The sequence below is a fragment of the Siphateles boraxobius genome, unplaced genomic scaffold (assembly GCF_051911475.1).
Source record: "Siphateles boraxobius isolate OS27281-9 unplaced genomic scaffold, OSU_SipBor_1 31, whole genome shotgun sequence".
In the NCBI taxonomy this organism is placed as follows: Eukaryota; Metazoa; Chordata; class Actinopteri; order Cypriniformes; family Leuciscidae; genus Siphateles; species Siphateles boraxobius.
The window spans coordinates 19,240,001-19,265,960 of record NW_027508931.1 but is presented as its reverse complement, the minus strand read 5'-3'; the positions used below and the strand labels follow the sequence as shown (position 1 = coordinate 19,265,960).

Here is a 25,960-nt window from a genome sequence, read left to right as displayed (position 1 = left end):
AAGATAGATAGATTAGTTAGAAAGAAAGATAGATTAGTTAGAAAGAAAGAAAGATAGATTAGTTAGAAAGAAAGATAGATAGATTAGATAGAAATAAAGAAAGATAGATAGATTAGTTAGAAAGAAAGATAGATTAGTTAGAAAGAAAGATAGACCGATTAGTTAGAAAGAAAGATAGATAAGTTAGAAAGAAAGATGGATTTGTTAGAAAAAAAGAAAGATTAGTTAGAAAGAAAGATAGATAGATTATTTAGAAAGAAAGAAAGATGGATTAGTTAGAAAGAACGATGGATTAGTTATAAAGAAAGAAAGAAAGATTAGTTAGAAAGATGGATTAGTTATAAAGAAAGAAAGATAGATAAGTTATAAAGAAAGAAAGAAAGATGGATTAGTTAGAAAGATAGATAGATAGATTAGTTAGAAAGAAAGAAAGATAGATTAGTTAGAAATAAAGAAAGATTAGTTAGAAACAAAGAAAGATAGATAGATTAGTTAGAAAGAAAGAAAGATTAGTTAGAAAGGAAGAAAGATAGATAGATTAGTTAGAAAGAAAGAAAGATTAGTTAGAAAGAAAGAAAGATTAGTTAGAAAGAAAGATGGATTTGTTAGAAAAAAAGAAAGATTAGTTAGAAAGAAAGAAAGATGGATTAGTTAGAAAGAAATACAGATTAGCTAGAAAGAAAGAAATAAAGATAGATAGATTAGTTAGAAAAAAAGAAAGATTAGTTAGAAAGAAAGAAAGAAAGAAAGATAGATTAGTTAGAAAGAACGATAGATTAGTTAGAAAGAAAGAAAGATAGATTAGTTAGAAAGAAAGAAAGAAAGAAAGAAAGATAGATTATTTAGAAAGAAAGATAGATTAGTTAGAAAGAAAGATAGATTAGTTAGAAAGAAAGATAGATTAGTTATAAAGAAAGAAAGATAGATTAGTTAGAAATAAAGAAAGATAGATAGATTAGTTAGAAAGAAAGATAAATAGATTAGTTAGAAAGAAAGAAAGATAGATTAGTTAGAAATAAAGAAAGATAGATAGATTAGTTAGAAAGAAAGATAGATTAGTTATAAAGAAAGATAGATAGATTAGTTAGAAAGAAAGATAGATTAGTTATAAAGAAAGAAAGATAGATTAGTTAGAAATAAAGAAAGATAGATAGATTAGTTAGAAAGAAAGATAAATAGATTAGTTAGAAAGAAAGAAAGATAGATTAGTTAGAAATAAAGAAAGATAGAAAGATTAGTTAGAAAGAAAGATGGATTTGTTAGAAAGAAAGAAAGATTAGTTAGAAAGAAAGATAGATAGATTAGTTAGAAAGAAAGAAAGATTAGTTAGAAAGAAAGTAAGATGGATTAGTTAGAAAGAAAGTAAGATGGATTAGTTAGAAAGAAAGAAATATTAGTTAGAAACAAAGAAAGATAGATAGATTAGTTAGAAAGAAAGAAAGATTAGTTAGAAAGAAATAAAGATTAGTTAGAAAGAAAGATTGATTTGTTAGAAAAAAAAGATTAGTTAGAAAGAAAGAAAGATAGATAGATTAGTTAGAAAAAAAGATAGATTAGTTAGAAAGAAAGAAAGATAGATTAGTTAGAAAGAAAGATGGATAGATTAGATAGAAAGAAAGAAAGATAGATAGATTAGTTAGAAAGAAAGATAGATAGATTAGTTAGAAAGAAAGATAGATAGATTAGTTAGAAAGAAAGATAGACCAATTAGTTAGAAAGAAAGATAGATAGATTAGTTAGAAAGAAAGATAGATAGATTAGTTAGAAAGAAAGATAGACCGATTAGTTAGAAAGAAAGATAGATAAGTTAGAAAGAAAGATGGATTTGTTAGAAAAAAAGAAAGATTAGTTAGAAAGACAGATAGATAGATTATTTAGAAAGAAAGAAAGATGGATTAGTTAGAAAGAAAGATGGATTAGTTAGAAAGAAAGAAAGAAAGAAAGATTAGTTAGAAAGATGTATTAGTTAGAAAGAAAGAAAGATAGATAAGTTATAAAGAAAGAAAGAAAGATAGATTCGTTAGAAAGAAAGATAGATAGATAGATAGATTAGTTAGAAAGAAAGAAAGATTAGTTAGAAACAAAGAAAGATAGATAGTTTCGTTAGAAAGAAATAAAGATTAGTTAGAAAGAAAGAAAGATAGATAGATTAGTAAGAAAGAAAGAAAGATTAGTTAGAAAGAAAGATGGATTTGTTCGAAAAAAAGAAAAAATAGTCAGAAAGAAAGAAAGATGGATTAGTTAGAAAGAAAGATGGATTAGTTAGAAAGAAAAAAAGAAAGAAAGACAGAAAGATGGATTAGTTAGAAAAAAAGAAAGATTAGTTAGAAAGAAAGAAAGATAGATTAGTTAGAAAGAAAGAAAGATTAGTTAGAAAGAAAGAAAGATGGATTAGTTAGAAAGAAATAAAGATTAGTTAGAAACAAAGAAAGATAGAAAGATTAGTTAGAAAGAAAGAAAGATTAGTTAGAAAGAAAGAAAGATTAGTTAGAAAGAAAGATTGATTTGTTAGAAAAAAAGAAAGATTAGTTAGAAAGAAAGAAAGATGGATTAGTTAGAAAGAAATACAGATTAGCTAGAAAGAAAGAAATAAAGATAGATAGATTAGTTAGAAAAAAGAAAGATTAGTTAGAAAGAAAGAAAGAAAGATAGATTAGTTAGAAAGAACGATAGATTAGTTAGAAAGAAAGAAAGATAGATTAGTTAGAAAGAAAGAAAGAAAGAAAGATAGATTATTTAGAAAGAAAGATAGATTAGTTAGAAAGAAAGATAGATTAGTTAGAAAGAAAGATAGATTAGTTATAAAGAAAGAAAGATAGATTAGTTAGAAATAAAGAAAGATAGATAGATTAGTTAGAAAGAAAGATAAATAGATTAGTTAGAAAGAAAGAAAGATAGATTAGTTAGAAATAAAGAAAGATAGATAGATTAGTTAGAAAGAAAGATAGATTAGTTATAAAGAAAGATAGATAGATTAGTTAGAAAGAAAGATAGATTAGTTATAAAGAAAGAAAGATAGATTAGTTAGAAATAAAGAAAGATAGATAGATTAGTTAGAAAGAAAGATAAATAGATTAGTTAGAAAGAAAGAAAGATAGATTAGTTAGAAATAAAGAAAGATAGAAAGATTAGTTAGAAAGAAAGATGGATTTGTTAGAAAGAAAGAAAGATTAGTTAGAAACAAAGAAAGATAGATAGATTAGTTAGAAAGAAAGAAAGATTAGTTAGAAAGAAAGTAAGATGGATTAGTTAGAAAGAAAGAAAGATTAGTTAGAAACAAAGAAAGATAGATAGATTAGTTAGAAAGAAAGAAAGATTAGTTAGAAAGAAATAAAGATTAGTTAGAAAGAAAGATTGATTTGTTAGAAAAAAAAGATTAGTTAGAAAGAAAGAAAGAAAGATAGATTAGTTAGAAAGAAAGATGGATAGATTAGATAGAAAGAAAGAAAGATAGATAGATTAGTTAGAAAGAAAGATAGATAGATTAGTTAGAAAGAAAGATAGATAGATTAGTTAGAAAGAAAGATAGACCGATTAGTTAGAAAGAAAGATAGATAAGTTAGAAAGAAAGATGGATTTGTTAGAAAAAAAGAAAGATTAGTTAGAAAGAAAGATAGATAGATTATTTAGAAAGAAAGAAAGATGGATTAGTTAGAAAGAAAGATGGATTAGTTAGAAAGAAAGAAAGATTAGTTAGAAAGATGTATTAGTTAGAAAGAAAGAAAGATAGATAAGTTATAAAGAAAGAAAGAAAGATAGATTCGTTAGAAAGAAAGATAGATAGATAGATAGATTAGTTAGAAAGAAAGAAAGATTAGTTAGAAACAAAGAAAGATAGATAGATTAGTTAGAAAGAAATAAAGATTAGTTAGAAAGAAAGAAAGATAGATAGATTAGTTAGAAAGAAAGAAAGATTAGTTAGAAAGAAAGAAAGATTAGTTAGAAAGAAAGATGGATTTGTTCGAAAAAAAGAAAAAATAGTTAGAAAGAAAGAAAGATGGATTAGTTAGAAAGAAAGATGGATTAGTTAGAAAGAAAAAAAGAAAGAAAGACAGAAAGATGGATTAGTTAGAAAAAAAGAAAGATTAGTTAGAAAGAAAGAAAGATAGATTAGTTAGAAAGAAAGAAAGATTAGTTAGAAAGAAAGAAAGATGGATTAGTTAGAATGAAATAAAGATTAGTTAGAAACAAAGAAAGATAGAAAGATTAGTTAGAAAGAAAGAAAGATTAGTTAGAAAGAAAGAAAGATTAGTTAGAAAGAAAGATTGATTAGTTAGAAAAAAAGAAAGATTAGCTAGAAAGAAAGAAAGAAAGATAGATAGATTAGTTAGAAAGAAAGATAGATTAGTTAGAAAGAAAGAAAGATAGATTAGTTAGAAAGAAAGAAAGAAAGATAGATTAGTTAGAAAGAAAGATAGATTATTTAGAAAGAAAGATAGATTATTTAGAAAGAAAGATAGATAGATTAGTTAGAAAGAAAGATAGATTAGTTATAAAGAAAGAAAAATAGATAAGTTAGAAATAAAGAAAGATAGATAGATTAGTTAGAAAGAAAGATAGATAGATTAGTTAGAAAGAAAGAAAGATAGATTAGTTAGAAATAAAGAAAGATAGATAGATTAGTTAGAAAGAAAGATAGATTAGTTAGAAACAAAGAAAGATAGATAGATTAGTTAGAAAGAAAGAAAGATTAGTTAGAAAGAAAGATGGATATGTTAGAAAGAAAGAAAGATTAGTTAGAAACAGAGAAAGATAGATAGATTAGTTAGAAAGAAAGAAAGATTAGTTAGAAAGAAAGAAAGATGGATTAGTTAGAAAGAAAGAAAGAAAGAAAGAAAGAAAGATGGATTTGTTAGAAAGAAATAAAGATGGATTAGTTAGAAAGAAAGATTAGTTAGTTAGAAAGAAAGAAAGATGGATTAGTTAGAAAGAAAGAAAGAAAGAAAGAAAGAAAAGTTTAATAAGAAAAAATTATTAGGTAGAAAGATAGATAAGTTAGAAAGACGAAATATAGATTAGTTAGAAAGAAAGAAAGAAAGATTAGTTAGAAAGAAAGAACGATAGATTATTTAGAAAGAAAGAAAGATAGATTAGTTAGAAAGAAAGAGAGATTAGTTAGAAAGAAAGATGGATTTGTTAGAAAAAAGAAAGATTAGTTATAAAGAAAGAAAGAAAGATTAGTTATAAAGAAAGAAAGATAGATAGATTAGTTAGAAAGAAAGATAGATAGATTAGTTAGAAAGAAAGAAAGATAGATTAGTTAGAAAGAAAGAAAGATAGATTAGTTAGAAAGAAAGAAAGATTAGTTAGAAACAAAGATTGATAGATTAGTTAAAAAGAAAGAAAGATTAGTTAGAAAGAAAGAAAGATTAGTTAGAAAGAAATAAAGATTAGTTAGAAAGAAAAATGGATTTGTTAGAAAAAAGAAAGATTAGTTAGAAAGAAAGAAAGATGGATTAGTCAGAAAGAAAGATGGATTAGCTAGAAATAAAGAAAGATTAGTTAGAAACCAAGATAGATAGATTAGTTAGAAAGAAAGATGGATTTGTTAGAAAAAAGAAAGATTAGCTATAAAGAAAGATAGATAGATTAGTTAGAAAGACAGAAAAATGGATTAATTAGAAAGAAAGATGGTTTAGTTAGAAAGAAAGAAAGATTAGTTAGTGTTACGACCCGCTAGTATCAGGCCGCAACACAAAAGAGGATTCAAACAGCACGTTGCAATTCAAAAGAGTTTTATTACATTAAACATACAATCGGAAACAAAAATAAACAGAAGTCTAGGGATAAAGAAAAACAACAGGTTAACAAACAATAATATCTTTGACGCTACATGTGTAAGACAAATACCCGGAGGAGCCACTCCTGAGGACTTTCTCCAAAGAGTGCCCTCCCTTAAGAAGGCACCGCACTTTTTATATGCTCTAACTAATTAGCAATGAGCATGAGGAAAAACCAATCAGGAACTCCCACGGCTGGACCAATAGGATCAGAGGACTCAGGGACGTCACACCTCCCAATCCAAAAGGAGGTTCTCTGAAGAACCGACAAAAGAGAAAAAAAAAAAAAATAGTACGAACGCAAAACCATCATTCCAAAATGTAAATGTATAATAACTTTAATACTCATCTCCATAAAATCTCACTCCATTTTGATCCTGAAATCCTGGGCCCTAGGACATCAGAGAAAAAATAAAGGAGAAAGAGAGAGAAGAAAAGATACCAGACACTACTGGGACAGTTTACATACGGGAGAGAGCATCAGCAATTATGTTATCCTTGCCACGTATGTGTTTAATCTGCAAGTGGAAAGGTTGAAGAATAAGGCTCCATCGCATTATTCTCTGATTCTTACCGCGCATTCGATCTAGGAAAGTCAACGGATTATGATCAGTGTATACCGTAATCGGACCACATACCGAGCTCAAATAAACCTCGAAATGTTGAACGGCTAAAATAAGAGCTAATGCTTCTTTTTCCACGGTAGAATAGACTTGCTGATGACGATTGAATTTCTTTGAAAAATAACTGACTGGATTGTTCAATTCCGTTAGAATCTTCTTATAGAAGAACAGCACCAGCACCGTAAGCGCTTGCATCAACTGCAAGTAGAAAATGCTTGTCAAAATTAGGAGCAGACAACACTGGAGCATTTGCTAATAAAGATTTGGCATTCTCAAAGGAACACTGACATTGCTCTGACCATTGAAAAGGTCTCTTAGGGCTTAGCAAATCAGTCAGAGGGGCAACTACACTTGCAAAATTATGGCAAAAACCCCTGTAGTAACCCACCATCCCAAGAAATCGTCGCAACTCACGACGGGTAGTTGGTTTGGGAAAACTGCAGATGGCATTCACTTTAGCGTGAATAGGCTTCACACAACCCCTGCCAACCACCTTCCCTAAGTATGTCACAGTGGCCTTTCCAAACTCACTCTTAGCAAGATTTACAGTTAAGTTGGCTTTGGCTAAACGCACAAAGAGCTCTCTAATTTGATCAAGGTGTTCAGACCAAGAAGAACTATACAAAACAACATCGTCCAGGTAAGCTTCACAACTAGTCATCCCAGACAAAACGTGATTTATTAACCGCTGAAATGTAGCGGGAGCATTTCGGACCCCGAAAGGCATAACTGTGTACTGCAGGAAGCTATCAGGTGTAACAAAAGCAGATAGTTCTTTAGCACGAGATGTCAATGGCACTTGCCAATAACCCTTCAGGAGGTCAAATTTGCTAACAAATTGCGCCGAGCCGACACGGTCAACACAGTCATCAATTCTTGGTAGAGGATAACAATCAGGCTTTGTCAGAGAATTGAGCTTTCTGTAATCAGTACAGAAACGATACGAATTATCAGGTTTATTCACCAAGATACATGGGGAACTCCAAGAACTAAAACTAGGTTCCGCCAAGTCATGATCGAGTAAATAATCTACTTCTTTCTGAAGTAACTTCCTTTTAATCGGGTTGACACGATAAGCATGTTGTTTTACTGGTTGAGCTGTACCAACATCAATATCATGCTCCACGACGGAAGTTCGAGTAGGAACATCAGAAAAGATTGAGTGAAACAAGCTTACTAACTCAATAATATCAGCCTTCTCCGACTCGGACAAGTGAGATAAAATGTGAGCTAAGTCAGCAAGAACTTCTGAATTATTCAACCGCCCTTCCACTTCTCCTCGAGAGGGACCTTTCATCTCTTCTGGATTGTCAACCATCTCTACAGATGTTTCCAAAACACTTGGATCTGCCATTCCAGTAGCTGTCACAACATCAACAGAGAGAGAAGGAACAGGAGTCACATAAGATTTTAGTAAATTAACATGACAAAACTGTGTTTTCTTTTGACGATCGGGTGTATTTACTAAATAGTTGTTATTCGGGAGACTCTTCGCAATCGTATATGGTCCAGCAAACCTAGCCTGGAAAGGAGTATTCAAAACAGGCAACAACGCCAGCACTTGATCACCTGCTTGAAAATGTCTGGACTTCACTTTGCGATCAAACAATCTCTGCATCTTTCTCTGAGATTTAGCCAGCTTCCGCAGAGCAATAGCTCTAGCTTCGTAAAGTCGATAACGGAAACTACTTACATAATCTAAAACATTCTCAGGAGGATCCAAATTAGTCCACTCATCTGCCAAGACAGCAATAGGACCCCTAACAGTGTGTCCAAACACCAACTCATTAGGGCTAAAGCCTATGCTCTCCTGTACAACCTCACGAATAGCGAGCAGCATCCAAGGAAGTCCTTCCTCCCAGTCACAGTCAAGTTCGACACAATAAGACCTCAACAGTGACTTAAGAGTCTGATGGAATCTTTCCAGACATCCTTGACTTTGAGGATGATAAGCACTCGATATATTATGTTTAACTTTAAGTTGTCGCATGACCTTAGAAAAGTTTCGGGACATAAAATTTGAACCCTGATCGGATTGAATAGTTTCCGGAATGCCAAAAGTTGACATAAAACTGGTTAAAGCCTTTAAAATAGCTTTGGAAGTGATTGATCTCAGAGGATAAGCTGCAGGATAACGTGTAGTCTGACACATTACGGTGAATAAATATGCATGTCCAGCCTTAGATCTTGGTAACGGACCAACACAATCAACAGTCAAGTGTGCAAAAGGTGTTGTAACTGCTGCAATAGGCTGTAAGGGAGCTAATGGAACCTTTTGATTCGGCTTACCTGTCATCTGACAAGTATGACAGGTTCGGATATAATTAATCACATCTCGCTTACACCTAGGCCAATAAAATTTTCTTAACACTCTATCATAGGTCTTCCGTACCCCCATATGACCAGCCATGCCCTGATGTGATAATTGTAAGAGGTCTTGACGGAAATTAAGTGGAACCACAATTTGAATTCTAGGATCGAGTGAAAAGTCAAAGCTCATAGGTTGTTGTCTATAAAGCAATCCATCTCGAAGAAAATAGAAAGGAGATGAAGTCTTGTCTTCTCCGTCACGAACTAAAGAAAACAATTCTTGCAGAGTATCATCCGCCTGCTGTGCTTTGATAAGATCATCTCGAGTCACACTATAAATCGAAGATAAAGAGCAAGATGTGTTAACATGTTCCTCACAGATAAATGGACATTCAGACACTGTATCAGACTTATTAGTCTTATTGTTATCAACAGCATGTGAATCATGCACTGGAATCACATCTTCCACCTCCGTATACACAGTATTTAATTCTGGCTGAAAAGAATTTTCAGAAACAATAAAAGTATCACAGAGAATGTTTTCATCTGGCATACTTTTCTTAGCCATCGCTCTAGTTACTGCACATGCAGGATATAGATTAGGACAGTCAGAAGATCCATCTAATTTCTCAACAACAGAAATCACTACAGGTGGAACATCAGCGTCAGACTTTTCCCAAACATTTCCCCCGGCTAAATCATTGCCAAGTATGAAAGTGACACCTGAGACAGGAAGCATAGCACGAACTCCAACTACCACCTCACCTGACACAAGTTTAGAATCAAGATGGATGCGGTGCAGAGGAACTTCCATGAACCCCATCTCAAGTCCTCTAACCAGTACTTGAGTTCCCGTATCAGTACGTTCAGACAACGGCAAAAGTCCTTCTAACAAAAAGGATTGCCCCGCCCCAGTATCTCGTAAGATGCGTACAGGTACAGTCTTCTCTGAATTAGGCAAAGCCACGGTTCCTTCAGTGAGAAATGGTGCAAAATCAACACAATTTTCCCCATTCTCCTTCTCAGTAATATCTACCCGTTCAACCTGTTCATTAAATCGAGCAGAAATATGATTCACATTCGATGTAGATATTAAACCCACAGGTTTAACACCCTTCTCTTTCTTTTTGAGAGCGAAACAGTCTGCAATTTTATGTCCTACCTTCTTACAGTAGAAACAAACCATCTCAGCTTTCAAACGTGAAGTGTTATCAAAACTATTTGACACAGTATTCTGGCGTGAAACCATCTGTTTAGATCTACCATTAACACTCAACTTAGGCCTGCTCAAATCATTGAAGTTATTGACAGAAATTTTATGAGTAAGAACAAACTCATCTGCCATAAGAGCAGCATCGGACATTTTACTCACTTTATGCTCATTGAGGTACATAGCAACAGCATTTGGAACACAGTTTTTAAACTCCTCTAAAAGAATCAGTTCTCTAAGCTGTTCCTTGGTGGTTACTTTTACTGAGGTACACCAGCGGTCAAACAAATTCTCTTTCTCTCTAGCAAACTCAAGATATGTACAGTTTTCAGCCCTAAAGTGACTTCTAAATTTCTGGCGGTATGCTTCGGGTGCCAGTTCATAAGCATGCAAAATAGCAGACTTAACAATTTCATAATCACCACTTTGTTACATAGTCAACGCTGAATAAACATCCTGTGCTCTTCCTACTAAAACACATTGCAATAGTAAGGTCCAAAATTCTTTTGGCCATCTTAAAGACTCTGCAACACGCTCAAAATGTTGAAAATACTTCTCTACTTCCTTCTCTGAAAACAGCGGTACAAGTCTAATGTTTTTGTAAACGTCAAAACCCGGTGCAGTTAACACAGTTTCCACAGACGATGCATGACGTGGAGTTTCAACTGTTTGTGCATGCAACTCTAATTCCATTTTCCTCAACTGAAAATCTCTTTCCTCCCTTTCAGATTGTAACTCCAGTTTACGTAACTCTAGTTTCTGTTGTAACTCTAGTTTTCTCATTTCAAGATCACTTTCTTTCAGTGCACAAGCGTCACGCTCAGCACGTAATTTTTCCGCATCCACACATAACTGTTTCTCTTGCAAAGACATCTCACTAAATTTCACATTTCGATCGGCAGCATAAAGAGGAGAGGTTAAAGACTCTTCAGGATCAATATCTTGAGCTCTTACCTCTAAAACACCCCGCTCAAAAAGTGCATTTTTCACAACTTTCACCAACGTGTCTTTCAGCTTCTTATCATTACTCGTTACCTCCACATCAAAGCGCTCGGCAATCTGCAACAACTCTTCCTTCGTGCATCTCTCCAGTAAGATTTCCGAAGGAAATGAGAAGAAATCCTCGATCACCGACGACATTTCTGTTAAAAGAGGCAGCAGAGAAACACAACAATACAACCGCACACGTGAGACGCCGCTAAACTAGAGCACTAGGACTACAAATCCCATCAGCCACTTCGCCTGGTATTGTCACCCACACATGCTCCAGTTAGAATCCGCACTTTCGTTATGAGATAAACAAAGACTTACCACAAGTCATCTCAAATTATCTTCATAATCAGCAGACATACAAAATATGCAGATGCAGAAAACAAAAAGTGTCACCCTAAATGAAAATGAGAGACTCCAGTTCCTAACTATAGACAACACTAACTAAACCTACCTAGTCTTCAAAGGTGTACCGGACTCGGGGCGGTATTTAAACGCTGAGCTCAAGGACAATTGGCATTTTAAACCAAAAGCCTGAAGCGTACCCCCAACAGAGATTTAAAACCCCCGTCCAGAATAACCTTCAAAAATAAGAAAGGCAAAATAACAAAAAAAATAACAAACAGTGCCTCGACGGAAGAGTTTTAAACCCAGCTGAGAACACTCTAACTACCTGAAGTCTACTCATTCACCTAGAGTGAACACCTTAAACACTATGTATTTACTTACACATGCAGCATCCCGGACGAGCCCCCAATTTTATGTTACGACCCGCTAGTATCAGGCCGCAACACAAAAGAGGATTCAAACAGCACGTTGCAATTCAAAAGAGTTTTATTACATTAAACATACAATCGGAAACAAAAATAAACAGAAGTCTAGGGATAAAGAAAAACAACAGGTTAACAAACAATAATATCTTTGACGCTACATGTGTAAGACAAATACCCGGAGGAGCCACTCCTGAGGACTTTCTCCAAAGAGTGCCCTCCCTTAAGAAGGCACCGCACTCTTTATATGCTCTAACTAATTAGCAATTAGCATGAGGAAAAACCAATCAGGAACTCCCACGGCTGGACCAATAGGATCAGAGGACTCAGGGACGTCACAGTTAGAAAGAAAGAAAGAAAGATAGATGGATTAGTTAGAAAGAAAGATAGATAGATTAGTCAGAAAGAAATAAAGATAGATTAGTTAGAAAGAAAGAAAGAAAGATAGATTAGTTAGAAAGAAAGAAAGATTAGTTAGAAACAAAGATAGATAGATTACTTAAAAAGAAAGAAAGATTAGTTAGAAAGAAATAAAGATTAGTTAGAAACATAGAAAGATAGATAGATTAGTTAGAAAGAAAGAAAGATTAGTTAGAATGAAATAAAGATTAGTTAGAAAGAAAATGGATTTGTTAGAAAAAAGAAAGATTAGTTAGAAAGAAAGATGGATTAGTTAGAAAGAAAGATGGATTAGCAAGAAAGAAAGAAAGAAAGATGGATTAGTTAGAAAGAAAGAAAGATTAGTTTGAAGGAAAGAAATAAAGAAAGAAAGATTAGTTAGAAAGAAAGAAAGATATATTAGTTAGAAAGAAAGATAGATTAGTTAGAAAGAAAGATAGATTAGTTAGAAAGAAAGAAAGATAGATTGGTTAGAAAGATAGATTAGTTAGAAAGAAAGATAGATAGATTAGTTAAAAAGAAATAAAGTTTAGTTAGAAAGAAATAAAGATTAGTTAGAAAAAAAGATGGATTTGTTAGAAAAAAGAAAGATTAGTTAGAAAGAAAGAAAGAAAGATTAGTTAGAAAGAAATAAAGATTAGTTAGAAAGAAAGATGGATTTGTTAGAAAAAAGAAATATTAGTTAGAAAGAAAGATGGATTAGATAGAAAGAACGAAAGAAAGAAAGACGGATTAGTTAGAAAGAAAGATTAGTTAGAAACAAAGAAAGATAGATTAAGTAGAAAGATAGATCAGTTAGAAAGATAGATTATTAGATAGATAGATAGATAGATAGATAGATAGATAGATAGATAGATAGATAGATAAGTTCATTAGTACATATAGAATGGTTGTTTAATTGAATCTAGGGCTTCAGGGAGTTTAGATTTGAGTTTTTGTGTTGTACACTACTGGGCCACCGTAGCCTTGGCTCAATTTGAACTGTTGCAATGAAAGTCAATGGGATTTTATGGTTTTTAATATTAATTTTTAAGAAAACTGAAAGTCAAATCAGTCTGAAAAGATATAGCAACTCGAGTCAGAACAGTCTGAAGGTCTGACCCGAGTTTGGAGTTTGTAGAGTTAAAACTCTAGGACAGGGCTCTCAAGTTTTATCAAAAGTTTAGAGTGAGATTTAGGGGAGGAGCCACCCAAATATTTGCAGCAGCCGTCCCTCGACCCGACCAAATCCGCTTCAATTTTTGCTAGCAGTTCAATTTTGCCTATTGTTCATAATTGACCAGCACAAATGGAAATTATAACAATTGTTAAATCTGATAAAAAGACAAATTCATCCAAATAAAATAAATAGTTATATTTAAAAAATACAAATTTATTGAAAAATAAAAATAAATTTGACCCCAAACAAGCCAACTGAACATCAGTGCTCAATGTACATAACATTGTGTCATAACAACTTGCCCTGAGCATGTATGTCAAGACCCAAACTGGTCACCTTTACATGGGGTCATCGGATGCCCATTTTCCACAAGTTGGTATGATTCTTTTGGGTCTTCATGTAAAGTTTGTAACATACTTTGGTTAAAATTTCTCAATGGTTGTGTAAAACAACACCCTTTTTACCTCTTCAAAAACAGCTCTGTTCACAGTGACCCGTTTCGGTGCATGTCTCTTTAAATGATAATGAGCAACAACTTTTTGGCTTTTTGAGGATTTAAAAAAAGTGAATGGATTTTTTTCATTGCATGGTGATTGTGTCCACACACTGCAAAGACACATTTATTTGCAAATACCATATAAAAGTGTATTTTGCATCCGATGCCCCCTTTAAAAGCAGTTGGAGAGTTTTTTAATGCATCAAAAATAATTTAGCACGAATTTGGCTATACTACTCAACATCAGCTCTAACTGTCTTTGATCACAGGCAAGAGATATCGTCCAGGACTCGATATAAATAAAATAAATGAAGATGTCCGCAAACCGCATTCATCAGATCGTGCTCTTTCAACTTCCACACACGCGTGTGGAACACACATAACACATCATCTACCCGGAAACAACTAATTCTAATTTCTGATTGGCTGGTAGCTGGCATTTAACTCTGTATAACTCGAGACAGATGCTATGAACTCGGCAGAGAACTTCCCTCCGTTTGCCTGCGTCTCGTCCATTAATTGTATAGCGGGACAAGTTCCCTTACTCCTCAGCGTGAGAAATACAAGGTGTGGCGTGTGAGCGGGTTGAAATGCGTGTGTCTCACGCCCAATGCGTGAGACTTGAGAGCCCTGCTAGGAGGAGTTAGAGTCAGAAAATTTTGGTTAAGAAAAAGAAGAATAACTAGAAAAAGTTCTTCGAGACAAACTTTAAGTTGGCTTGTGAAAGTTTGGACCAATAAGTTTGAAGAAGTTTGAAGTTTAAAGTTTAAAGTGTAAATTAGTTTGAATTTCAAAGTAGTTTAAAGTTTAAATTAGTTTAAAGTTTGAAGTAATTTAAAGTTGCAAGGGTGTTTCTAGTGGGAAAGAAAGAAAGAAAGAAAGAAAGAAAGAAAGAAATAAAGAAAGAAAGAAAGAAAGAAAGAAAGAAAGAAAGAAAGAGAGAAAGAGAGAAAGAAAGAACGAAAGAAAGAAAGAAAGAAAGATAGATTAGTTAGAAAGAAAGATTAGAAAGAGAGAAAGAAAGAAAGATAGTTAGTTAGATTAGTTATAAAGAAAGGAAGTTATAAAGAAAGAAAGTTATAAAGAAAGAAAGAAAAATTAGTTAGAAAGAAAGAAAGATTAGAAAGAGAGAAAGAAATAAAGATAGATTAGTTAGAAAGAAAGAAAGATAGAAAGAAAGATAGATAGAAAGATAGATTAGTTAGAAAGAAATAGATTAGTTAGAAAATAAAGAAAGAGTAGTTAGAAAGAAATATTAGAAAGAGAGAAAGAAATAAAGATAGATTAGTTAGAAAGAAAGATAGAAAGAAAGATAGATTAGTTAGAAAGAAAGAAGGAAAGATTAGTTAGAAAAAAAGAAAGAAAGATTAGTTAGAAAGAAATAGATTAGTTAGAAAAGAAAGAAAGATAGATTAGTTAGAAAGAAAGAAAGAAAGATAGAAAGAAATATAGATAAGTTAGAAAGAAAGAAAGATTAGTTAGAAAGAAAGATAGATTAGTTAGAAAGAAAGATAGATTAGTTAGAAAGAGAGAAAGAAAGATTAGTTAGAAAGAAAGAACGAAAGATAGATTAGTTTGAAAGAAAGAAAAAGAAAGATAGATAGATAAAATAGTCAGATGATAGATAGATAGATAGATAGATAGATAGATAGATAGATAGATAGATAGATAGATAGATAGATAGATAAAATAGTCAGATGATAGATAGATAGAAATAGTTAGATGATAGAAAGATTAGTAAGAAAGAAAGAAAGAGAGAAGGAAAAAGAGAGAGAAAGAAAGATTAGAAAGAAAGAATGGGTAGATAGATAGTTAGATAGATAGATAGATAGATACGTGTCATAGATAGATGAGTTTATTACTTTAAATAAGTCTCAATGGCTCATATAGTATATAGAATGGCAGTTTGATTCAGTCTAGGGCTTCAAGGAGTTTAGATTTGAATTTTTGTCAGTTGGCCAGTTTGAAAATCTGAACATTCCGCAATGTTAAGTCAATGGGAGTTTTTTCCGAGTTTGATCGTCATTTTTAGGAAAACCGTAAGTCCGATCAGTCTGAAAAGATATAGCACACCGAGTCAGAACAGTTTGAGTGTCTGAGCCGAGTTTGGAGTATGTGGAGTTAAAACTCTAGGAGGAGATAGTCTTGTAAATTTTAGCGCTCAGAAGAATAATAATAACTAGAATGTACATTTCTAGAAGAAAATGTGAAGTGGTGCTTGCAGTGGCAAAACTCGCCACTCGGTTGCTAGGGTGTGGTACATGATTGCATACGAGCCAACAAACATGTCTGTACTATGTTCTGGTGCTGAGATATGGCTTATTCATGGTGTTCAGGTGGTTGCTAGGTGGTTGCTAGGGTGTTCTGAGTGGTTGCTATGTGGTTGCTAGGGTGTTTTGGGTGGTTGCTAGGGTATTCTGGGTGGTTGCTAGGGTGTTGCTAGGGTGTTCTGGGTGGTTGATAGGCGGTTGCTAGGGTGTTTTGAGTGGTTGTTATGGTGTTGCTAAGCGGTTGCTAGGGAATTCTGGGTGGTTGCTAGGGTGTTGCTAGGGTGTTCTGGGTAGTCACTATGAGGTTGCTAGGTGGTTGCTATGAGGTTGCTAGGTGGTTGCTAGGGTGATCTGGGTGGTTGCTAGGCGGTTGCTAGGGTGTTCTGGGTGGTTGCTATGATGTTGCTAGGTGGTTGCTAGGATATTCTGGGTGGTGGCTATGGTGTTGCTAGGCAGTTGCTAGGGTATTTTGGGTGGTTGCTAGGGTGTTCTGGGCAGCTGCTAAGGTATTCTAGGTGGTTGCTATGATGTTACTAGTTGATGTTGGTAGTTGTCACAGATGGTTACTATTGGAGTTCTTAGCATTTTCTTGGCATGATTTAGCACTTACCTAATTGCTATTAGCATGTAGCTATTCACAGCTAGCATGTGTAGCATGTTGGAAGTCCTGTTTGCTAGCATGAGTCAAAAGAACCAACCCCCATCTCTATACAATGTTCTGATGCAGAGAAATATGTCTTGCAAAATGGTTGCTAGGGTACTCTGTTTGGTTGCTAGGGAGTGGCTTGGCAGCTGCCAGTCATGAAACTGAAAAGGCTGATTGTCAGTGTGAATGATATAAACCAACTCCCATGCCTCGGTGACATTTAGAATGGAAGATATCCTTCTTTGAATTTTGGTTGCTAAGGTGCTCAACAATGGTTGCTAGGGAGGGGCAAGGAAGTGTTGACATGATTCATGATTGGCTGTTTGCTGCCCAGAGTCAAACTTGTGTTAACCCCATCTCTATATGATGTTCTGATACAGAGATATAGGTCTTGCAAAATGGTTGCTAGGGTGCTCTGTTTGGTTGCTAGGGAGTGGCTTGGCAGCTGCCAGTCATGAAACTGAAAAGGCTGATTGTCAGTGTGAATGATATAAACCAACTCCCATACCTCTTTGACATTCAGAATGGAAGATATCCCTCTATGGATTTTGGTTGCTAAGGTGCTCGATAATGGTTGCTACGGAGGGGCTACGTAGTGTTGAGGTGATTCATGATTGGTTATTTACTGCCCCGAGTCAAACGAGTCCACCCTTGTGTTTCTATGACACTTCTATCCGGAGATATGCTTTTTATCTCTTTCAATAGAAGTCTATGGAACTTGTTGCTAAGGTGCTCAAAACGGTTGCTAGGGCGTGGCTTAATAGCTTCACAATGATCCTGAGAGACTGATTGGTCATCTGAGTAAAATGAGCCCGTTCCCTTGTCTCTATGACACTGTGATCCAGAGCTATGTTCAATACAAAATCCCTATGCAATGTGTAGAACGGCCCATTTCATGGGGTGTTGCTAGGGGGTTGCTAGGGTGTTGCTAGGTGGTTGCTAGGGTGTTCTGGGTGGTTGCTAGAGTGTTGCTAGGCGGTTGCTAGGGTGTTCTGGGTGGTTGCTAGGGTGTTGCTAGGCGGTTGCTAGGATGTTCGGAGTGGTTGCTAGGGTGTTGCTAGGTGGTTGCTAGGGTATTCTTGGAGGTTGCTAGGGTGTTGCTAGGCGGTTGCTAGGGTATTCTGGTTGGTTGCTATGGTGTTGATAGGCGGTTGTTAGGGTGTTTTGGGTGGTTGCTAGGGTGTTTTAGGTGGTTGCTATGGTATTCTGGATGGTTGCTATGGTGTTACTAGGTGGTTGGTAGTGTTCACATTTGGTTACTATAGAGTTTTTATAATGTTCATGGCATGATTTAGCACTTAGCTAATCAATATTAGCATGTAGCTATTCACAGCTAGCATGTTTAGCATGTTGAAAGTCCTGTGTGCTAGTCAAAAGACCCAACCCCCATCTCTATACGATGTTCTGATGCAGAGATGTAGGTCTTGCAAAATGGTTGCTAGGGTACTCTGTTTGGTTGCTAGGGAGTGGCTTGGCAGCTGCCAATCATGAAACTCCAAAGGCTGCTTGTCAGTATGAATGATATAAACCAACTCCCATGCCTCTGTTACATTCAGAATGGACAATATTCCTCTTTGGATTTTGGTTGCTAAGGTGCTCGACAATGGTTGCTAGGGCGTGGCTAGGAAGTGTTGAGGTGATTCATGATTGGCTGTTTGCTGCCCCGAGTCAAACGAGACCACCCTCATGTTTCTATGACAATTCAGTCCAGAGATATCCCTTCGATCTCTTTCAATGGAAGTCTAAGGGAGTTGTTTCTAAGGTGCTCTAAATGGTTGCTAGGGCGTGGCTTGATAGCTTCACAATGATCCTGAGAGACTGATTGGTTGTCTGAGTAAAATGAGCCCGCCCCCTTGTCTCTATGACACTGTGATCCAGAGTTATGTTCAATATAAAAGCGGTTTCTATGGTGTAGAATCAGGAAGTTACTACGGTTTCTTACACCATAGTAAGTCAATGGTGAAACTTTGGGCAGCTCCTACCCCCCAGGGGTGCAACTTTTACCCCATTGTGTGGTATGTCCTTACAGAGCCTGTCAGCCTCTTCAAATGTGGTAAATTACACGTTTCTGCGACATCCTCGTTCCGACCTACGACTCGTCAAAGTTTGACGCAATGTTAAGTCTATGGGATTTTTCGGCCGGTTTTTCCATCGTACCCCCGATCCCTTATAAAAGTCATAGCACACCATTCCCGAACAGGCCGCACGTTTTGACGCTTCATTCGTGGGTCTGTGACAAAAACTGCGGGAGGAGTAGCGCGTTAAAAAGTTGCCAGAAGAATAATAATAAGAAAAAGAATAATAAGTATGGACAATAACAATAGTGTTGCCTTGCTTTCAGCAAGCACCACTAATAATAAGTATGCACAATAACACTAGTGTTGCTTTGCCTATGGCAAGCACCACTAATAATATTAAGTTTAAATAGGATTTCAGTAAGTTGGCTCTTACAAGCCAACTTAATAATAAGTTTAAATAGGATTTCAGTAAGTTGGCCAACTAGAAAAAGTTCGTCGAGACAAACTTTAAGTTGGCTTGTGAGAGTTTGGACCAATAAGTTTGAAGAAGTTTAAAGTAGTTTGAAGTTTAAATTAGTTTGAAGTTTAAATTAGTTTGAATTTTAAAGTAGTTTGAAGTTTAAATTAGTTTAAAGTTTAAATTAGTTTAAAGTTTAAATTAGTTTAAAGTTTAAAATAGTTTGAAGTTTAAATTAGTGGAAAGTTTAAATTAGTTTGAAGTTTAAATTAGTTTGAAGTTGGAATTAGTTTAAAGTTTTAATTAGTTTAAAGTTTAAAGTTGTTTAAAGTATAGTTTGAAGTAATTTAAAGTTGATAGGGTGTTTCTAGTGGGTTGCTAGGGTGTTCTGGGTGGTTGCTAGGTGGTTGCTAAGGTATTTTAGGTGGTTGCTATGGTGTTCTGGGTGGTTGCTAGGTGGATGCTAAGGTATTTTGGTTGGTTGCTAGGGTTTTCTGGGTGGTTGCTAGGTGGTTTCTAGGCAGTTGCTAGGGTGTTCTGGGTGGTTGCTATGGTGTTGCTAGGTTGTTTTAAGGTATTTTTGGGTGGTTGCTATGGTGTTGCTAGGGTGTTTTAAGGTATTTTGAGTGGTTGCTAGGGTGTTCTGCGGGGTTGTTAGGCAGTTGCTAGGTTGTTCTGGGTGGTTGCTATGGTGTTGATAGGGTGTTCTAGGGTATTTTGGGTGGTTGCTTTGGTGTTGCTAGGGTGATTTAAGGTAATTTGGGTGGTTGCTAGGGTGTTCTGCGGGTTTGTCAGGCGGTTGCTAGGTTGTTCTGGGTGGTTGCTATGGTGTTGCTAGGGTGTTCTAGGGTATTTTGGGTGGTTGCTATGGTGTTGCTAGGGTGATTTAAGGTAATTTGGATGGTTGCTAGGGTGTTCTGGGTGGTTGCTAGGCAGTTGCTAGGGTGTTCTGGTGGTTGCTAGGGTGTTGCTAGGGTGTTCTAGGGTGTTTTAAGGTATTTTGGTTGCTAAAAAGAAAGAAAGATAGATAGAAAGATTAGTTAGAAAGAAAGAGAGAAAGAAAGAAAGAGAGAAAGATTAGTTAGAAAGAAAGAAAGATTAGTTAGAAAGAAAGATAAGTTAGAAAGAAAGAAAGTTAGAAAGGAAGATTAGTTAGAAAGAAAGAAAGAAAGAAAGAAAGAAAGAAAGAAAGATTAGAAAGAAAGAAAGATTGAAATAAAGATTAGAAAGAAAGAGAAAGAAAGAAAGATTAGAAAGAAAGAAAGATTGAAAGAAAGATTAGAAAGAAAGAAAGAAAGAAAGAAAGATAGAAAGATTAGTTAGAAAGAACCAGAATCAGAATCAGAATCAGAAAGAGCTTTATTGCCAAGTGTGCTTGCACACACAAGGAATTTGTTTTGGTACTGAGGCTTCCAGTGGACATATACAAATACAAATACAACAAGAAACATAATACTACAAATTCTAAGAATAAAAAATAAAAATATAAATATATGAGAATAAAAGTATCACAGTTGGGTTTAGTCAGAATAGACATTTTCAGATTTACAGATTGTGAACATATATTACAGTGTTTTGAATATTATGAATAAATAAATCTACATATAAGTATCACCTGAGTTGTAGGGTATTGCACTAAACAGTGGGAGTATTGCACTTAAGGCATATGCCTTGGGAGGAGTGTTAACTGTTCAGGAGGGAAATGGCCTGTGGGAAGAAACTGTTCCTGTGCCTAGATGTTCTTGTGGCCAGTGATCTGAGTCGCCGTCTTGACGGTAACAGTTCAAACAGGAGGTGTCCAGGGTGAGTGGAGTCTGTGATGATTTTACCTGCTCTCTTCCTCACTCTGGAAGAGTACAGGTCCTGGAGGTTTGGCAGGGGGGCACCAATAATCCTCTCCGCAGTCCGGACTGTCCGTTGTAGTCTCCTGATGTCTGATTTGGTAGCTGAACCAAACCAGACAGTGATGGATGTGCATAAGACAGACTCAATGACGGCTGAGTAGAACTGAATCAGCAGCTCCTGTGGCAAGTTGAACTTCCTCAGCTGGCGAAGGAAGTACAGTCTCTGCTGGGCCTTTTTCACAGTGGAGTCAATGTGATTGTCCCACTTCAGGTCCCGAGAGATGATAGTGCCCAGGAACCTGAATGACTCCACCGCTTCCACAGTGCTGTTCATGATGGTGAGTGGGGGGAGTGCTGGGCTGTTCCTCCTGAAGTCCACGATCATCTCCATTGTTTTGAGCGTGTTCAGCTCAAGGTTGTTATAACTGCACCAGACAGCCAGCTGTTCAACCTCCAGAAAGAAAGAAAGATTAGTTAGAAAGAAATAGATTAGTTAGAAAAGAAAGAAAGAAAGATTAGTTAGAAAGAAAGATTAGAAAGAGAAAAAGAAAGAAAGATTAGTTAGAAAGAAAGTTAGAAAGAAAGATTAGAAAGAAAGAAAGAAAGATAGAAAGAATAGTTAGAAAGAAAGATTAGTTAGAAAGAAAGAAAGATTAGTTAGAAAGAAAGATTAGTTAGAAAGAAATAGATTAGTTAGAAAAGAAAGAAAGAAAGATTAGTTAGAAAGAAAGATTAGAAAGAGAGAAAGACAGAAAGAAAGATTAGTTAGAAAGAACGATTAGTTAGAAAGAAAGAAAGAAAGTTAGAAAGAAAGATTAGAAAGAAAGAAAGAAGATTAGTTAGAAAGAAAGAAAGAAAGATTAGTTAGAAAGAAAGAAAGTTAGAAAGAAAGAAAGAAAGTTAGAAAGAAAGAAAGAAAGATAGAATTAGTTAGAAAGAAAGATTAGTTAGAAAGAAAGAAAGAAAGAAAGATTAGTTAGAAAGAGAGAAAGAAAGATTAGTTAGAAAGAAATAGATTAGTTAGAAAAGAAAGAAAGAAAGATAGATTAGTTAGAAAAGAAAGAAAGAAAGATAGATTAGTTAGAAATAAAGAAAGATAGAAAGAAAGATAGATTAGTTAGAAAGAAAGAAAGATTAGTAAGAAAGAAAGAAAGATTAGTTAGAAAGAAAGAAAGATTGGTTAGAAAGAAATATTAGTTAGAAAAGAAAGAAAGATAGATTAGCTGGAAAGAAAAAATATTTAGAAAGAAAGATAAAAAGATCAGTTAGAAAGAAAGAAAGATTAGTTAGAAAAGAAAGAAAAATAGATTATTTAGAAAGAAAGAAAGAAAGATAGAAAGATTAGTTAGAAAGAAAGAAAGATTAGTTAGAAACAAAGGAAGAAAAAAAGAAAGAAAGATTAGTTAGAAAGAAAGAAAGAAAGATTAGTTAGAAATAAAGAAAGAAAGAAAGAAAGAAAGAAAGAAAGAAAAAAGAAAGACTAGTTAGAAAGAAAGATTAGAAAGAAGAAAGAAAGATTAGTTAGAAAGAAAGATTAGTTAGAAAGAAAGAAAGAAAGAAAGAAAGTTAGAAAGGAAGATTAGTTAGAAAGAAAGAAAGATTAGTTAGAAAGATAGATTAGTTAGAAAGAAAGAAAGAAAGACAGATTAGTTATAGAGAAATAGATTAGTTAGAATAGAAAGATAGATTAGTTAGACAGAAAGATAGAAAGAAAGATAGATTAGTTAGAAAGAAAGAAATATTAGTTAGAAAGAAAGAATGAAAGATAGATTTGTAAATTTTTTCCGCTCAGAATAATAATAATAACTAGAAAAAGTTTGTCGAGACAAACTTTAAGTTGGCTTGTGAAAGTTTGGACCAGAAAGTTTAAAGAAGTTTAAAGTAGTTTAAAGTTTACATTCGTTTAAAATGTAAATTAGTGTGAAGTTTAAAGTAGTTTGAAGTTTAAATTAGTTTATAGTTTAAATTAGTTTAAAGTTTAAATGTTTAAATTAGTTTAAAGTTAAAAGTAGTTAGAAGTTTAAATTAGTTTAAAGTTTAAAGTAGATTGAAGTTTAAATTAGTTTATAGTTTAAATTAGTTTAAAGTTTAAATTTAGTTTGAATTTTAAAGTAGTTTGAAGTTTATATTAGTTGCTACGGGTGTTCTGGGTGGTTGCTAGGGTGTTCTGGGTGGTTGCTATGGTGTTGCTAGGGTGTTTTAAGGTATTTTGGGTGGTTGCTATGGTGTTGCTATGGTATTTTAAGGTATTTTGGGTGGTTGCTAGGGTGTTCTGGGTGGTTGCTATGGTGTTGCTAGGGTGTTCTAGGGTATTTTTGGGTGGTTGCTATGGTGTTGCTAGGGTGATTTAAGGTATTTTGGGTGATTGTTAGGGTGTTCTGGGTGGTTGCTAGGCAGTTGCTAGGGTGTTCTGGTGGTTGCTAGGGTGTTGCTAGGGTGTTCTAGGGTATTTTGGGTGGTTGCTATGGTGTTGCTAGGGTGATTTAAGGTATTTTGGGTGGTTGCTAGGGTGTTCTGGGTGGTTGCTAGGCAGTTGCTAGGGTGTTCTGGGAGTTGCTAGGCAGTTGCTAGGGTGTTCTAGGGTATTTTGGGTGGTTGCTATGGTGTTGCTAGGGTGTTTTAAGGTATTTTGGGTGGTTGTTAGGGTGTTCGGGTGGTTGCTAGGCAGTTGCTAGGGTGTTCTAGGGTATTGTGGGTGGTTGCTATGGTGTTGCTAGGGTGTTTTAAGGTATTTTGGGTGGTTGCTTGGGTGTTCTGGGTGGTTGCTATGGTGTTGCTAGGGTGTTCTACGCTATTTAGGATGGTTGCTAGGGTGTTCTAGGCTATTTTGGGTGGTTGCTATGGTGTTGCTAGGGTGTTTTAAGGTATTTTGGGTGGTTGCTAGGCAGTTGCTAGGGTGTTCTGGGTGGTTGCTATGGTGTTGCTAGGGTATTCTATGGTGTTTTGGATGGTTGTTATGGTGTTGCTAGGGTGTTGTATGGTATTTTGGGTGGTTGCTAGGCAGTTGCTAGGGTGTTCTGGGTGGTTGCTATGGTGAACTATTTGTGAATTTAAAAGTTCATAAGTGTATGAATTTATGAAAATTCATAAGTGTATGAATTCATGAGTTTATAAGTTTATGAGTTTATGAGTTTAGAGTTTATAAGTTTAAATGAGTAAGAGTTCAGAGTTTATTAATTTATGAGTTTGAGTTCATAAGTGTATGAATTCATGAGTTTATAAGTGGACGAGTTTATGAGTTTATGATTTCATGAGTTCATAAATTTATGAATTCATGAGTTTATAAGTGTACGAGTTTAAGAGTTTATAAGTTTAAATGAGTAAGAGTTCAGAGTTTATTCATTCATGAGTTTGTGTTCATAAGTGTATGAATTCATGAGTTCATAAGTGTATGAGTTTATAAGTTTATGAATTCATGAGTTCATAAGTGTATGAATTCATGAGTTTATAAGTGTACGAGTTTATGAGTTTAGAGTTTATAAGTTTAAATGAGTAAGAGTTCAGAGTTTATTAATTTATGAGTTTGAGTTCATAAGAGTTTGAATTCATGAGTTTATAAGTGTATGAGTTTATAAGTGTATGAGTTTATGAGTTTAGAGTTTATAAGTTTAAATGAGTCTAAGAGTTCAAGTTTAGAGTTTATTAATTTATTATGAGTTTAATAGTTTAAGTGTAGATAGAAAAGTGTCATAGATAGATTAGTTTATTAGTTTAAATGAGTCTCAATGGCTCATAGTATATAGAATGGCAGTTTGATTCAGTCTAGGGCTTCAAGGAGTTTAGATTTGAATTTTTGGCAGTTGGCCAGTTTTGAAAATCTGAACATTCCGCAATGTTAAGTCAATGGGAGTTTTTTTCCGACTTTGATCGTCATTTTTAGGAAAACCGTAAGTCCGATCAGTTAGAAAAGATATAGCATACCGAGTCAGAACAGTTTGAGTGTCTGAGCCGAGTTTGGAGTATGTGGAGTTAAAGCTCTAGGAGGAGATAGAGTTGTAAATTTTAGTAAGAATAATAATAATAACTAGAAAAAGTTCGTCGAGACAAACTTTAAGTTGGCTTGTGAAAGTTTGGACCAATAAGTTTGAAGAAGTTAAAATTAGTTTAAAGTTTAAATTAGTTTAAATTTTAAAGTAGTTTGAAGTTGAAATTAGTTTAAAGTTTAAAGTAGTTTAAAGTTTAAAGTTTTAATGGTTTAAAGTTTAAAGTAGTTTAAAGTTTGAAGTATAGTTTGAAGTAATTTAAAGTTGCTAGGGTGTTTCTAGTGGGTTGCTAAGGTGTTCTGGGTGGTTGCCTGGCGGTTGCTAAGGTATTTTAGGTGGTTGCTAGGGTGTTTTGGATGGTTGCTATGGTGTTGCTTGGGTGTTCTACGGTATTTTGGGTGGTTGCTATGGTGTTGCTAGGGTGTTTTAAGGTATTTTGGATGGTTGCCATGGTGTTCTGGGTGGTTGCTATGGTGTTGCTAAGGTGTTGTAAGGTATTTTGGGTGGTTGCTATGGTGTTCTGGGTGGTTGCTAGGCAGTTGCTAGGGTGTTCTGGTGGTTGCTAGGGTGTTGCTAGGGTGTTCTAGGGTATTTTGGGTGGTTGCTATGGTGTTGCTAGGGTGATTTAAGGTATTTTGGGTGGTTGCTAGGGTGTTCTGGGTGGTTGCTAGGCAGTTGCTAGGGTGTTCTGGTGGTTGCTAGGGTGTTGCTAGGGTGTTCTAGGGTATTTTGGGTGGTTGCTATGGTGTTGCTAGGGTGATTTAAGGTATTTTGGGTGGTTGCTAGGGTGTTCTGGGTGGTTGCTATGCAGTTGCTAGGGTGTTCTGGTGGTTGCTAGGGTGTTGCTAGGGTGTTCTAGGGTATTTTGGGTGGTTGCTATGGTGTTGCTAGGGTGATTTAAGGTATTTTGGGTGGTTGCTAGGGTGTTCTGGGTGGTTGCTAGGCAGTTGCTAGGGTGTTCTGGTGGTTGCTAGGGTGTTGCTAGGGTGTTGTAGGGTATTTCGG

General features: G+C 34.7%; 1 long non-coding RNA gene across 1 annotated transcript in view; it reads left to right on the top strand.

Annotated features, from left to right (window-relative positions):
- The first annotated feature begins 510 nt into the window (after positions 1-510).
- LOC143697014 (uncharacterized) overlaps positions 511-25,960 on the top strand; it is a 480,539-nt gene continuing 455,089 nt past the window's right edge. Inside the window, exons 1-2 of the long non-coding RNA XR_013186123.1 lie at positions 511-541; positions 15,274-15,573. This is a non-coding gene — a long non-coding RNA (uncharacterized LOC143697014). The remainder of the gene's footprint in view (positions 542-15,273; positions 15,574-25,960) is intronic.